The sequence below is a fragment of the Chelonoidis abingdonii genome, chromosome 2 (genome assembly GCF_003597395.2).
Source record: "Chelonoidis abingdonii isolate Lonesome George chromosome 2, CheloAbing_2.0, whole genome shotgun sequence".
NCBI classification, from domain to species: Eukaryota; Metazoa; Chordata; order Testudines; family Testudinidae; genus Chelonoidis; species Chelonoidis abingdonii.
In genome coordinates this window covers 264,470,377-264,486,417 of record NC_133770.1, presented here as the reverse complement: position 1 = coordinate 264,486,417, position 16,041 = coordinate 264,470,377, and the positions used below count along the sequence as shown (strand labels likewise).

The following is a 16,041-nucleotide window of genomic DNA, read 5'->3' as shown; positions in this document are numbered from 1 at the left end:
GATGCTTTTCCTGATTTGTTGTAGCTAAATTAGCCCCATCATATGTATGTATAGTTGGGTTTTTTCCAATGTGCGTTACTTTACATTTATTCACATTACATTTCATTTGCCATTTGTTGCCCAATCACTTAGTTTGTGAGATCTTTTGAAGTTCTTCACAGTTGTTTTGGTCTTAACTACCTTGAGCAGTTTTAGTGTCATCTGCAAACTTTGCCACCTCACTGTTTACCCCTTTCTCCAGATCATTTATGAATAAGTTGAATAGGATTGGTCCTAAGACTGACTCTTGGTTATCCTCTCCATTCTGAAAATTTACCATTTATTCCTACCCTTTGTTCCCTGTCTTTAAACCAGTCTCAGTCCATGAAAGGATCTTCACTCTTATCTAGTTTACGTAAGAGCCTTTGTGAGGACCTTGTCAAAGGCTTTCTGAAAATCTAAGTACACTATGTCCACTGTTTCCCCCTTGTCCACTTATTTTTTGACCCTTCAAAGAACTCTAATAAATTAGTAAGACACGATTTTCCTTTACAGAAACCATGTTGACTTGCCCAACAAAGTTATGTTGTTCATGTGTCTGACAATTTTATTATTTACTATTGTTTCAACTAATTTGACTGGTACTGACATTAGACTTACCGGTCTGTAATTGCCGGATCACCTCTAGAGCCCTTTTAATATTGGCATTACATTAGCTATCTTCCAGTAATTGGTAGCGAGCAGAAACTGATTTACAAGGACAGGTTACAAACCCATAGTAGTGCCGCAATTTCAAACATTTGAGTTCTTCAGAACCTTGGTGAATGCCATCCTGCGTCCGGTGACTTTTACTGTTAAGTTATCAATTATTCCAAAACCACCTCTAGTGAACTTCAATCCTGTGCTGATTCCTCTATTTGTGACCTATTAAGGCGCTCAGGTCTGAGAATGCTCGCCAACATCTCAAGCCGTGAGAGTGAACCAAAAAATCATTTAGCTTCTCTACCAATGACTATCATCTTTAAGCGCTCCGTTTTGTATTTTCGATTGTCCAGGGTTGCCCCTGGTTGTTTAGCAGCTTTCCTGCTTCTATGTACTTAAAAACATATTACCTTTTGAGTTTTTGGTAAGCTGTTCTTCAACTCCATTTTTTGCATTTCTTATTACATTTTTGCACTTAATTTGGCAGTGTTTATGCCCCTTTCTATTTATCTCACTAAGATTTGACTTCCACTTTTTAAAAGATGCCTTTTTATCTCTCACTGCTGCTTTTACATGGTTGTTAAGCCACGTTGGCTCTTTTTTAGTTCTTTCACTGTGTTTTTTAATTTGGGGTATACATTTAAGTCGGGCCTCTATTATGGTGTCTTTGAAAAGTGTCCATGCAGCTTGTAGGGATTTTTCTCTAGTCACTGTACCTTTTAATTTCTGTTTAACTAACCTCCTCATTTTTGTATAATTCCCCTTTCTGAAGTTAAATGCCACAGTGTTGGGCTGTTGGGTTGTTCTTCCCACCACAGGAATGTTGTCATATTATGGTCACTATTTCCAAGCAGTCCTGTATAGTTACCTCTTGGACCAGCTCCTGCGCTCCACTTACAACTAAATCGAGAATTGCCTCTCCCTTTATGGGTTCCTGTACCAGCTGCTCCAAGAAGCAGTCATTTAAAGTATCGAGAAATTTTGTCTCTGCATTTCATCCTGAGGTGACATATACCCAGTCAGTATGGGGATAATTGAAATCCCCTACTATTATGAAGTTCTTTATTTTGATAGCCTCTCTAATCTCCCTTAGCATTTCGTCGTCACTATCACTGTCCTGATCAGGTGGTCGATAATAGTTCCCTACTGTTATATTCTTATTAGAGCATGGAATTGCTATCCATAGAGATTCTATGGAACATGTGGATTCATTAAAGATTTTTACTTCGTTTGATTCTACATTTTTTTCCACATATGGTGCCACTCTCTCCACCGCCTCCCCCCCCAACCTGTTCTGTCCTTGCGATATGTTTTGTACCCCGGAATGATTGTGTCCCATTGATTTTTTTTTTCCCCTCTCCACCATGTTTCTGTGATGTCTATTATATCAATATCCTCCTTTAACACAAGGCACTCTAGTTCACCCATCTTATTATTTAGAGTTCTAGCATTTGTGTACAAGCCTTTTAAAAACTTGTCACTGTTTATTTGTCTGTCCTTTTCTGATGTGTCAGATTCTTTTCTATGTGAATGTTTCTCGTCTGATCTGGCCTATACTTTATCCACTTCTATCCTCTCCTCCTGACAAGAACCTAGAGAATCTCTATCAATAGACTCTCCTCTAAGAGAAGTCTGCGTCCGATCCACATGCTCCGCTGCAGCAGTCAGCTTCCCTGCCCCATCTCCTAGTTTAAAAATTTGCTCTGAAACCTTTTTTAATGTTAAGTGCCAGCAGTCTGGATCCATTTTGGTTTAGGTGGAGCCCATCACTCCTGTATAGGCTCCCTCTATCCCAAAAGTTTCCCCAGTTCTTAATAAATCTAAACCCCTCCTCTCTACACAATCGTCTCATCCACACATTGAGACTCTGAAGCTCTGCCTGCCTATCTGGTCCTGTGCATGGAACTGGAAGCATTTCTGAAAATGCCACCATAGAGGTCCTGGATTTCAGTCGTTTTTCTAGCAGCCTAAATTTGGCCTCCAGGATCTCTCTCCTACCCTTTCGTATGTCATGGGTACCTACATGTACCACAACCACCAGCTCCTCCCCAGCACTACACATAAGTCTATCTAGATGCCTCAAGAGATCTGCAACCTTTGCACCAGGCAGGCAAGTCACCATATGGTTCTCCTGGTCATCACAAGCCCAGCTATCTGTGTTTCTAATGATTGAATCTCCGATTACTAACATCTGCCTTTTCCTAGTGTCTGAGTTCCCTACCCCGGAGAGAGAACCTCAGTGCGAGAGGATACCCTAACACAATCTGGAAGGAGGGTCCCAACTATGGGAAGGTTTCCCTCTGCTCCTGTTGACTCCTCCTGTTGACTTCTCTGGGCCTTTCATCCTCCTCAACAGCACAGGGGCTGTCTGACCGGAGGTGGGACAAATATACAGTGTCCCAGAAAACCTCATCAGTGTACCTCTCTGCCTCCCTTAGCTCCTCCAGTTCCACCACCCTGGCCTCCAAAGCCCGTATGTGGTCTCTGAGGCCCGGGAGCTCCTTGCACCGAATGCACACATATGCCACCTGCCTGCCGGGCAGGTAATCATACATGCTGCACTTGGCACAATAAACTGAATAGCCCCCAATCTGCTGCTGGGCTTCTGCCTGCATTCTCTCCTACAGCTACCTAGGTTAATGATAGGATTTGTGTTTAAATCAAGAAGATTTGATTATAGTTTAGGTTAAAGGTTTTAAAGAATGGCAAGTGTACCTTGCCTCCTTCCCACTCCCCTTCCAAACTCCCTCTTGAAACTCTCTCTGTTAGTGGCCCCTGTTTGCAAAGCTCTTTGGTTGCTTGCTCACTGCTTTATAAGGCGCTGGCCTTCCTGATAGCCCTGCCCTCTGGCTAAGGCTCAGCCAGTGAGTAGAGGCTTCTAGATTTCAAACCTTGGTTATGCGCTCACAGCTTCCAACTGCTGGCCACAGCACATGGTCCTTCAAACAAACAGACACCCACAAGCTCAGCACACAGCAAGTAACCCCCAAACAAACACACACTACAGACAGCCAGTTACCCCAAGCGTCCCATATTTGCTCCTTCTTCACCTAGAGAACTCCTTCTTGAAACTCCCTGTTAGCAGCCCCTGTTCGCAAAGTCAAAGCAAACTTATTTCCTCAATCCAGACTTCCTATATCACAATGGGATCTTAACCTAGTACTAAAAGGACTGACCAGACTGCTGTTTGAATCCATGGCTATTTGTCCTTTAACTCACCTCTCCATGAAGACGGTGTTCCTGATCTCCACCACCTCAGCAAGAAGGATAGGGGAGATTGCGGCTCTGATGGTGAATTCCCCCTTCACAGTGTTCTTCCCTGACAAATCTAGGCTTAGGCCACATCCGAAGTTCACTCCCAAGGTGACTTCACGTGAACCAGCTCATTCACCTTCCAGTGTTTTATCCTAGACTTCATCAAGATAATAGCAGCAGAGAATCCTGTGGCACCTTATAGACTAACAGACGTTTAGGAGCGTGAGCTTTCGTGGGTGAATACCCACTTCGTCAGACGCAGGTAGTGGAAATTTCCAGGGGCAGGTATATATATTCACGCAAGAAGCTGAGATAGGCGTTGTTCGTCGGAGGTGAGGCCTCGTCTTCTATGCAGTAAGAGGTTGCAAACGCAAGGGAGGAGAAACTGTTCTGCTACCCCCTGGTTCAACCCCATATCACGTCTTTGTTGGATCCAGAGCTGATATGTAAATTTGCAAATGAACTGAAGCTCAGCAGTTTCTCTTTGACAGTCGTCCGAAGTTTTTTTGCTGACGGATAGCCACCATTAAGGTCTGCTATTAGTGTGGCCAGGGGGTTAAGTGCTCTCTCTACAGGTTTTGTATATTGCCATCCTGATATCTGATTTGTGTCATTATACCTTTTCCGTATGACCTGTCCAGGTGGCGAGTTACTAGCAGAGCGGGCATTGCTGGCATATGTGGGTAATTACACTTGTGGCTGTGCAGTGCTGAATGAAGCAGTGCTGTCATGGCGATCTGGTTAGGTCCTCATGGTGTCGCTGGTTAATATGTGGCCAGCAGTTGGCATCGATTGTTTGTTGCATGATTGGTTCTCTGAGGCTAGAAGTTTACTAATGGTACACGGTGTGAGTGTCTGGTGGAATAACGTTTCAGTTGGCAGCGTTGTCGTGGGCAAGAGGATTGGCCTGCACCAGACCGTGAAAAGTGTGGGTTCATTGTCCAGGTGGTTGTAACTCCTGAATGAGCGTGGATGCGGTTTATTAGCTGGGGGTGTAAGTGAGGCCAGTGAGTCCTGTTGGTTTCTTTCCTTGGTTTGTCTTGCAGTAGGAGGCTTCTGGTACACGTCTGGCTCTGTTGTGATCTGTTTCCTCTAATTTCCTGTCGGGTATTGTAGTTTGGAAATGCTTGGTGGAGTTTTGTAGTGTTGGTCTCTGTCTGAGGGTTTATGAGCAGATGCGGTTGTACCATCAGTGCTTGACTGTTAGAACAATGGATCGTGTTGAGGCCCGGGATGGAAAGCTGGAGGCATGAAGTAGTAGCGTAGCGGTCGTAGTATTTTGATATAGATGGTGTTTGAATCGTGACCAATCATTGAATGCACCGTGGTGTCTAGAAAGTGAATTCGCTGTTGTAGATTGTCCAAGGCTGAGGTTGATGTGGGGTGGAAGTTGTTGAAACTCGTCGGTGAATTTTTCTAGAGTTCACTCCATGGGTCCGAATTGATAGATGTCATCAAATGGTATGCGTAGGTAGAGAAGGGGTGGAGTAGACTGAAGAGCTGCGGAAGCGTGTGTTCCAGGGTTCAGCACATTAAAAATAAATTGGCGTATTGTTGGGCCAGTGCGTGCCCATAAGCAGTGCCATGATCTTGGAGTTAGATATTGTCATCTAACTTGAAATAGTTTGTGTGATGTGGACGTTAAAGGCACAGAGAGCTCGAGCAGCCAGTTGTGCTGTGGCATCATCGGATACTGTTCAAAGCTGGTATTCCATTCTGTGTGGGTGTTTGCTGTAGTAGAGACCTACATCCATTGTGTTGGATGGTGCTTTTCCTGGAGGTGGACTCAATGCGTTGTTATTTCCTAGGAATCAGTGTGTCACGAGATAGCTCGGGTCATGGCTGTGCATAGGGTCTGATTTAGAGGCCCATAATCCAGACAGTCCTGCAGTGAGAGTGCAATGCCCGAGATTGATGAGGCGTCCGGATTTTCCAGCGTTTGGATCTTGGATATAGATGAAATAAACCCTGGTCGGGCGTTAAGGGTATGCTGATTTTGTTCTGTGTTTAGTGTAGAGCGTGTCCTGAGTAGAATGTCCAGTTCTTAGCTGATTCTCAGTGATCATGAGGGAAAGTGGCCTGTAGATTTGTATTGAAGAGTTGATCTGGCGGCACTCTTGGTAGTCAGACCTTTCAATCTGAACAACAGCACCTCTTTATCAGCTTTTGAATGAATAATGTCAGGGTGGTTTCTGAGGCTGTGGATGTGCATTTGCGTTCTGCACTACTTAGGTTATGAGGGCAACGCGTTGTTGTTTGTCCACGATTTCTGCTTGCAGCGTCGGCGAAGCATCAAATTATAGGTCCAGACTGTCATTTTCGGCCCTCAGGAGGAGTCCATGGTGAGTTCTTCTTCTTGTCTGTGTGGGTGGTACCGTGTATCGGTGCACTGTTCAGTGGGTGTCCTGAAGTATTCCTTTAGTCCAGACGGCGAAAGTAGGCCTTCCAGATCGCACAGCTGTATCATGTTCGTGCGGTGGCAGGGCAGAAAGAAGAGTCCCCCAGAAGGACAGACTTTTCTTCTGGCTGAGCCGGGTAGTTGATAGATGACAATATGTGGAGTGGGTTAGGGGTTACCACGGTGTGGCCCCATGTCGTCAGGTGCGAGGTTAGACAGCGTTTACAGTTCCTTTTTCCTTTGTAAGAGATGTGATAGTGAGTGCTGTAGATACTCCGTCTATTTTAGTGAGTCCGGTTTTTAGAGTTCTATCAGGAACCTCTCTCTACACTCACCAGAACAAATCAGCACAACCCTTAAGCCCCGACCCAGGTTATTCTATTATACAAGATCCACCAAACCTGGGAAATCCTGGGAACGCTCCATCAAATCTCGGCATTGGCACTCTCACTGAAGGACTGTCTGGATAGTGTGGACCTACTAGCTCAGACCCTATGCACCAGCACTCCCACTACTTCATCCGTGACACCACTGATTCTGAGGAAACTACACGCATGGTCACCTTCCCAGAAAACACCACCCTAGCACCATGGATGTAGAGTCTCTTACACAAACATCCACCCACAAAGATGAAACAAGCTGTTAGGAACAGTAAGTCCCTCGAGATGATGCCACAGCACAATGGCTTGCTGAGCTCTATGCCTATACTCAACACACTATTTCAAGTTTGATGAAATATATACTCCAGATCAGTCGGCCAACTGTATGGGCACGCCGCATGGCCCCCAATACGCAATATTTTTTGGCTGACCTGGAACAACGCTTCCTCAGCTTCGTCTCACTCACGCCCCTCTCTACCTATGCGGAACATTGATACATCTTCATCATCTGGACACCATGGCGAAGGAGACTCTAGAAAATTCCACCACCGATTTCAACCAACTTCCACCCACCATCACCTCAGCTGGGCAATGCTACACAGGAGATCCACTTTCTAGACACACCTACGAGAGGTGCATAAGATGATGGTAATTAACCACCACTGCTATACAAAACCACCGAACCGCTACGCTACCTTATGCCTCAGATTCCATCCCGGGGCAATCACACGATCCATTGTTACGCCTAAGCACTGAGGTACAACCGATCTTGCCTCTACCCCTCAGACAGAGACCAAACCTTAAAATCTCACCAGCATTTCACAAAACTCAATCCCGGCACGAGCGAAATTGGAAAACAGCTAACGAGAGCCAGACGGTTACCCAGAAGCTCTCTATGCAAGATAACCTCAAGAAGAACCAACAGGACTTCAACTGCATCACTTACAGCCCCCAGCTAACCCGTTCGTCCAACGCATGCATCAGGGTGATTAAACCGCACTCCGGACTGATCACACTTTCACGGGTCTGTGGTGGCAGGCAATCCTTGCCACACGATGCAACCTGCCAACCTGAAACGTATTCTCACCAGCAACTGCACACCGTACCATAGAACTCCTAGTCAGGAACATCATGCAACAAACGCTCGATGCAACTCTGCCCACATATCTACTCACCAGCGATCACCATACCGTAGACCTAACGCAGATCAGCCGATCCATCAGTTCATTCACCTGACATCCACATGTAATATACGCACAATTGCCAGCAATGCTCGCTATGTAACATTCGCCAACTGGACACGTCACGTAGGAAAGGAATTAATGGACACAAATAGATATCAAGGAAGGCATATATACAAAAACCCTGTAGGAGAGCATTCAACCTCCCTGGCCACACATAGAGACTCTATGGGGCTATCCTGCAGCAAAAACTTCAGACCAGACTTCAAGAGAGAAATGTCTGTAAGCTTCAGTTTCAATTGCAAATTTGACACTATCAGCTCTCTGGACCAACAAGTACTGTGAATGGCTTGCCAATCACGAACCAGTTTTCTCTCCTGGTTTCAACACCTCTATCTCTGAACAGGGCCACCCTCCTAGACATGAACTAACCTCGTTATTCTTCTAGCTTGCTTGCTAGACTTATAATTCTTACTGCCTAATTTCATACTGGTCTGACGAAGTGGGTATTCACCCACAAAAGCTCACGCTCCTAAACGTCTGTTAGTCTATAAGGTGCCACAGGATTCTCTGCTGCTTTTACAGATCCAGACTAACACGGCTACCCCTCTGATACTCTGATCAAGATAATAGGGAAGCTATTCTTCGTACACTTGACATGAGAAGAGCCTTTGCCTTCTGTTTGAACAGGACAAGAGTTTTCAGAAAATTTCCGAGACACTTCCTCTCCATTGCAGAGAGGTCAAAAGACACAGCGATTTCAGCTCAAAAACTCCCCAAATAATCTCAAGTTGAATCAAACTCTGTTACCAAATTCACAGTGTAACACCCCCATCTTCAATATGCACACTCTACGGGATTGGTCTCCTCATCTCTCACCTTCTTCAAGAGTATCCCTGTATCAGAAATCTGCAGAGCAGCTACTGGGGCATCTTCACGTACCTTTTGCAGAGTACTGTGTCATCCTGGAGACTCTGTTGCAGATGCCAGATTTGGTGTCATAACAGACTCAACTCCAAAGCTCCAGCCTCCAATAGGGGGTAGTGCTAGGGAGTCACCTACACTAGAGCACCCATAGGGAAACTACTCAAAGAAGATGAGAAAGTTACTCACCTTCAGGACCGGCTCTAGGCACCAGCAAAGGAAGCACGTGCTTGGGGCAGCATTCCATCCGTCCTTTTTTCTCAGAAAAAACTACCAATGTACAAAAAACCCAAACAAACATGAAGATCAAAATAATTTCCAGTAGTGCAATAGGAGCGTGATGTGAAAAATATTGTGTCAAGTGGTGACAGTCACTCATAATGTGAACATGTGCAAATGTATAAATGTTAACGGATATTGATTAATTAAATCAGAAATCACGATTACTTGTGTGTACTGTGACGCCCTATTGGCGCCATTCACAACTCAACAATTCATTTGTTCTCGGGGGGGTGGGGGGGAAGAAACAATACAGTTGTTATAAGGCTCATGATGATCCTATTCTCAATCCAAAAGAAAGATTTAAAGCTGAATGTTTCCACTGTATTTTGGATGTAGCTATTACTTCCATTGCAGAAAGATTTTATCAGTTGCATGCTCATTGTGAAACTTTTGAATTTTTATACGATATTGGAAATATTAAAAATCAGTTTTCCAAAGAAGACCTCATGAAGCACTGATTTAGCACTCAGTGCTGATAACGCTGCTGACATTGATGGAGTAGAATTGTATGATGAATTAATAGCTTTATCTGAGCTAATAAGTCCTAAAACTTCTCCTCTAAAAGTATTAGAATTTATAGCAAGAAATGATTTTTTCACTCCAAACACTGCTTTAGCATTATGCATTCTTTTAACATTACCAGTATCAGTGGCTTCTGGTGAGCACAGCTTCTCAAAACTGAAATTACTAAAAAATTATTTGAGGTTCACCATGTCTCAAAATTGTTTGTCAGGTCTCGCATTAATTTCAATTGAAAGTACCATTGCAGAATATTTAGATTTCACTGAATTATTAAGACTATACAAGTATAAAAACCAGAAAAATTCAGTTCATATAAATTCTTTTAATTTATGAGAAACTAAGCGCACCGGAAGACACTAACGTTTTTCCATTACAGTGTATAGTTGAACCCAAATTGTTTGTAATTGTGATTGTTAAAATTAAATGAGTACACTAGTAGGAAATTGTTTTTTCACTAACTACAACTTCTGTTTTCATTTTTTAAAATTTTAAACAGTCAAACAAACAAAACAAAAACATTGCAAAGTGCAAACATGTAAAAGCCAAAGGCAGGGGGCGCAGCCAATTTTTGTTTTGCTTCGGGCAGCAAAAAACCTAAAGCCAGCCCTGTTCGCCTTGTGCAGTAATGATGGTTCTTCAAGCCGTGTCCCCCTACGGGTACTCCACGACCCACCCTCTTGCCCTCTACTTCGGAGTTCTTATTAATGATTCTGTGGTAGAGAAGGAACTGAGAAGGCTTGGCCTGTGCAGCGCTGGTTAGCCTTGTGGCAAAGCTTGAGGGGGCAACGCATGCACGGGCTGAACGGATACCGCTACCAAAGTTCTCTGATCAGCACAGGGATACAGAGACACCTACAGTGGCGTACCCGTTGACACAAGAAGCTTTTTAGCTGCCTTGATCCTGTATAAGAAATACAGCACCCGGGACAGAGACATGCAACTACACATACAGCTGTAAACAGCTAAAGAGGGGCAGAAAACATCATGAAAATCACCTCTCCCATTAATATAACAAAGGTGGGGACAGTATCATAATGCTTTAACTTACATAAAAATGTAATTAGTTTGAGATTTAAGGCTTTAAATAAGTAATAAATAATGATACTTTATAACTAGAAATCCAAAATGGCAAGTGCAATGATTTCATATTAGGAAAATGAAAATGGAGGATTCAGATTAAATTGAGCAATAGCAGACAAGAGATTGGGGTGAAATAAAGTTCAGTAAGGAAGGGCTGAGTTCACTTCAAAATACTTGAAGGAAAGGGTCAGGCGGAGGTTCAGGTTGAATGACAGCTAAAGCTGATTGGCTGAGCAGGTATAACCCCACAGGGTGGAATTGAAGAAGCAACCAGTCAGAGAAGGCCAGAAATCGTATATAAGGCAGAGAGTTGGCAGGCTTGGGTGTGGGGGAGCAGTGACTGGAGAAGATTGAAGAAGGAGCAGAAGATCAAAGCAAAACATTGAGCAGAGCACAGCAGAGCACAGCAGCAGCGACAAGCAAAGAACTGACAGAGCAGAAGAACCCTGAGACGTATCAGAGAGATTTAGAGAAGAAGGGAAGTAAGTATAATCATTTTAATATACTAAAGGTATGTCTGGGTATGATTGCAAATAAAGCTGGATGCCTGCGTGTGAATGGATTTTTACCCCACCCATTCTGTGAGTGTCTAATCACCACTCATAGGATTTTATTTTTAGAACTTAATGTTCTTTAAGGTATAACATTATAATGTTGTTTATGCATATGTGTAACAATGCTTGTTCTGGTGGGACCCAACTGAGAGTGCCAATTCAGGATATATAGCTTAAAACAGGGTAGTTACAGCCCAAGGCTGGGTTTTTTCCACCTCTAAGGCAAACCAAACCAGCCAGCCAAAGAGGGACTTTGGTTTCACCCCACTGGCTAACCACAAGTCACACAAGCAATTTCCTTAGACACTCCAGTCTTCCAGTATCACCACCAGTGCCACTCTTCCTGGGGATGAATGGTTATGAAAACCAATACCCCAGAAAAAGAAGAAAGGTTCTCTCATCCCAAAGGACCAAGCCCCAGACTCAGGTCAATATGCAGATCAGATCTTACCCACAAATCACGCTGTTGCCAATCCTTTAGAATTTAAAATCTAAAGCTTTATTCATAAAAGGAAAAAAAAATATAGATGAGAGCTAGAATAGGTTAAATGGAATCAATTACATACAGTAATGGCAAAGTTCTTAGTTCAATCTTGTAGCAATGATAGAATAAACTGCAGGTTCAAATCAAGTCTCTGGAGTACATCCTCAGCTGGGATGGGTCATCAGTCCTTTGTGTAGAGCTTCCGTTTGTAGCAAAGTCCCTCCAGAGGTAAGAAGCAGGCTTGAAGACAAGGTGGAGATGAGACATCTGCCTTTTATAGTCTTTTCTAGGTATAAGAACACCTCTTTGCTCTTACTGTGGAAAGTTACAGCAAAGTGGAGTGTGGAGTCACATGGGCAACTCCCTGCATACTTTGCTGAGTCACAAGGCATATCTGCCTTCTCTCAATGGGTCGGCTGTATAGCTGATGGTCCTTAGTGGGCCATCAAGCAGGCTAGGCAGAGCTGACACCATATTCTGGGGTGTCACCAAGAAGCACAGCATAAGTTTGAAATACAGTCAGTATAGAGCCAATATTCATAACTTCAACTACAAAAATGATACACACATATAGACAGCATAATCATAACCAACAAACCATAACCTTATCTTAGACACCTTATTTGACCTCCTTTATATCAGATTTGGTGCCACTACAGGACTTTGGTTGCAACAATGATCTATACAGTCCCAGTTTATGTCCATAACATCACAATATGTATAGGAAATCTGTGTTACATTGTACTAGATTTAACAGTGTATTACGGTTTCATACATATGTGTAAGGGGGTCAATGTGTACTGTATTATGCAACATTGTATCTGCTGTATGGTCTGTGTAGTCTATTGCGTTGCCTTAGTACATGATTTCTAAATGCAATACCATTTTGTTATGCTATGTGTCATATATTACAGTGTATTTTCTTGTAACTGATTATTTTCTTTGAATAAATGTTGTGTTTTCGAAGAATTACTGGTTGAGTGTCAGTCCTTTGAGCGGAAGGCTGTATACTGTACCACCTCCAGCCCTTCCACACAGCTGTCTCCCCTGTCTGGAGACTGTACCACTCTACTGGAGGAGCTGCCGGCATGGGATGCTGGCTCCTGGGAGTGGCGGCCCTACGTTCTGCTCCTTTTGCTGCTGTGGTTCCTGGGAAAGCACTGAGGTTCAGTGGATACCAGTTTCTATCCATGGATATCTGGATCTGCTCATAGAAATGTGTATATGCGCAGGACTGTCATGGACTATTTTTGTGTAATGTGCCAGGTGTCATAGCCGTTCCAGTATGCACTTCGTGCAGTGTTTTAGGGCAGCTGTGCAAGTCTAGTCTGTGCCCTAGTTCCTCGTGTTATCCTCATAAGGATATTGGAAGTGTGTGCTGGCACATGGATCTAATTGCTAAAATAAGTCCCTTGTACATGTCTTGTGTATTGTGTTGTGTTGATGTCAGTTTGAGCGAGTTGCTACAGGGATAGGCGGTAAATGACTGGGAGGGTTGGGTCAGTGGTTACCACGTGGGGTTAGAATATTTAGGTGTGGGGCGGAGGCTGCAGCTACAGTTTAAATTTAGTTTTGGAGTTGGGATTTAAGGTGACAGAGAGTAAGTAAATGGCTGCAGTGCTGACATGTTCTGCCCAGATATAGTTTCAGATCAGATCCAGTATTTAGGTGTGTTGTGTGTGCCTTTGGAAGGAGCAAGTGAGACACAGCCTGCGTTATCTGTGTCATCTCTGTGTGTGTAAGTTACACTTGATTTAAAATCCTAATGGTCATGGTAAGGCATCTATGCTGCTGTTGCATGGCATGAAAATAAAAATCTGGGCAGTGAGTGAAATTGAAGATGGTCAAACTGAGAGAGCATATTTAGCTAGCTAGTTTTTTAAAGTAGTTAATAAGGGTCAATTACAATGTCAATGCAACAAATGTTAATAAAAATGTTCAAGCATAAAGCAGAGGATGGATGTGGAGAAAATAGGGCCCCTTAAAAAAAAATATGAATGAGGCACCGATACCACATGAAGCCACAGAAAGGCCAAGTCTACAGCCTGAGGAGAGTGAGAGGTCTGCTGAATTGAGGGATAAGCCTACTGATGAAAAGCAATACCCAGCTGTGTGGTTGAGGGTTCAGTTTGACAAATTCCAAAGGAAAAGCTATTGGCTGTTTGCTTCCAGTGGAAAACTAGGGTATAGAAATGTAGAGATGCTTCCAATTTAAAGCTTTTCTCTGCTCGAGGCTTAAATATCACTTCTCACTGGGCTGAATGTCAGACTTCATCTTTTGGGCAAAATAAAGAAACAGAGCTCACATCACTTGGAAAAAAAATTAATAAACACAGAAAGCTGCTCACACTGAAGCTACAAAAACAGCTAAGAAAGACATTCTGATAAACATCAGTGCATAAAGTGAAGAAGCAGCACATGCTCATGTGTTTAGGACAGCTTACTACATTGCGAAAATGAATCGGGCGTATACTGACCACGAGAGCTTGATTGACCTGCAACTAGTGAATGGGGCTGAGATGGGGCAATTGCTTCAAAGCAGAACTGTCTGCGGTGATATCAGAGCACGTCTCTGCAGAATTGAAGAAAAAAATTGTCTCGCAGATAATCAAGACCAAATCCAAGATCACTGTACTAGTTGATGAATCTACTACTCTTGCTTGAAAATCAACTTATTTTTTGTAAAAGCCAGTGTTTTGATGGTGTTATGAATTCAGTACTGTTTCCTTTGGATTTGATTGAGTTAGACAATGCATCAGCTGAGAACATAAAGTGAGACAATCAAATGTTTACTACGCTATGGATTCGCTATGGAATTACTGACCAAGGTCTTTGTCAGTTTTTGCAGTGATGGTGCAAATGTCATGCTAGGAGTCAAAGCTGGGGTGGGCAAACTCCTACAGAAAGACTTCCCAAATCTCATTCTGTGGCATTGCCTTAACCATAGACTTGAACTGGCCATTGATCAAGCACTGGATATTACTGGGGGTACAAATGTTTTCAGGGCATTTTTAGATAGCTTGTTCTTGCTTTACAGCCAGTCACCAAAAAAAGCCCATAAGCTCAGTGCACATGCCAACAAACTGCATATTGTACTTCAAAAAACTGGCAGAGTTTTCAGTGTATGATGGGTAGCTTCAATGTGGAGAGTTTCAATGCAGTCTGGCAGACTTACTCAACATTAGCTAAACATTTTGAGGAAGCTTCACAAAACCAGTCATGGAATAGAAGGGGGGAGGGATAGCTCAGTGGTTTGAGCGTTGATGTGCTAAATCCAGGGTTGTGAGTTTAATCCTTGAGGGGGCCATTTAGGGATCTGGGGCAAAAATCTGTCTGGGGATTGGTCCTGCTTTGAGCAGGGGGTTGGACAAGATGACCTCCTGAGGTCCCTTGCAACCCTGATATTCTATGATTCAAAGGGAATGAGCGAAACTCCAGTCTCCGTTCAAAACTGCATTTGGTCAACTTTGTGAAAAATATGCTAGATGTTCTAACTCAGCTCATGAATTTGTCTGAACTATTACAAGACCGAGAACTGACGTTCCCAAAAGCAGACAACCTGATGAAAATGTATTTGCAGAGAATCCCTGGGTTGCACACTGAACAGGAACAGTGTGCTGAAGAGGCTATGCCATTCAAGAACACAAAATTGACAGGCATTGGGAAAAGTCCCACAATTAAGCTGTCACAATTCAGTCAGGCTGTTGTTGACTGCATGAGGTGCAAGTTATTCTCCACCACTGCTAACAAGGCTTATCAAAGCACAGCAGAAAGCAGCAAAACTGCTTACCACAACATAAGTGTTGCCCCCAGCCCTGTCCTCTGACAGGGCTGTACAGATCTCAGACAGGAGATGTAGCTATGTGTAAGGGCTGGGTGTGGTACAGCAGTGCCAGAGGCACTGCTGGTGCAGGGTGCCAGTTCCTGGAAGTAGCAGTCCCACGTTCTGGTCCTTTCATGATTGTGGTTCCCAGAAAAGTCCTGCAGGCCAGTGAATACCAATTTCTATCTGTGGATACCAATTTCTATCAATTTGTATCTGTGGATTCTATCTGTGGGTATAAATTTGTATCCACACAGGGCTCTAGTCACGAAACAATTTTTGTGTGTATTGGGTGGGATCGGTACTGTACCGGTAAGAGTTAAAATCTACTTGCACCACTGCTACTTACCTATTGAAGCAGGCCAAATGACAGTTGGTTTACAGTTACAGGCAGGCCATTATTGGGGTGTTGGGTCCAAATTTTGGGGTAATACAGGGACAAACATCTTGAAGAACCATCGTTACTGCACAAGGTAA

At 43.5% G+C, this 16,041-nt stretch overlaps 1 pseudogene; it reads left to right on the top strand.

Annotated features, from left to right (window-relative positions):
* The first annotated feature begins 13,648 nt into the window (after positions 1-13,648).
* Positions 13,649-15,567, top strand: LOC142046273 (E3 SUMO-protein ligase KIAA1586-like; annotated as a pseudogene).
* The last annotated feature ends 474 nt before the right edge of the window (positions 15,568-16,041 follow it).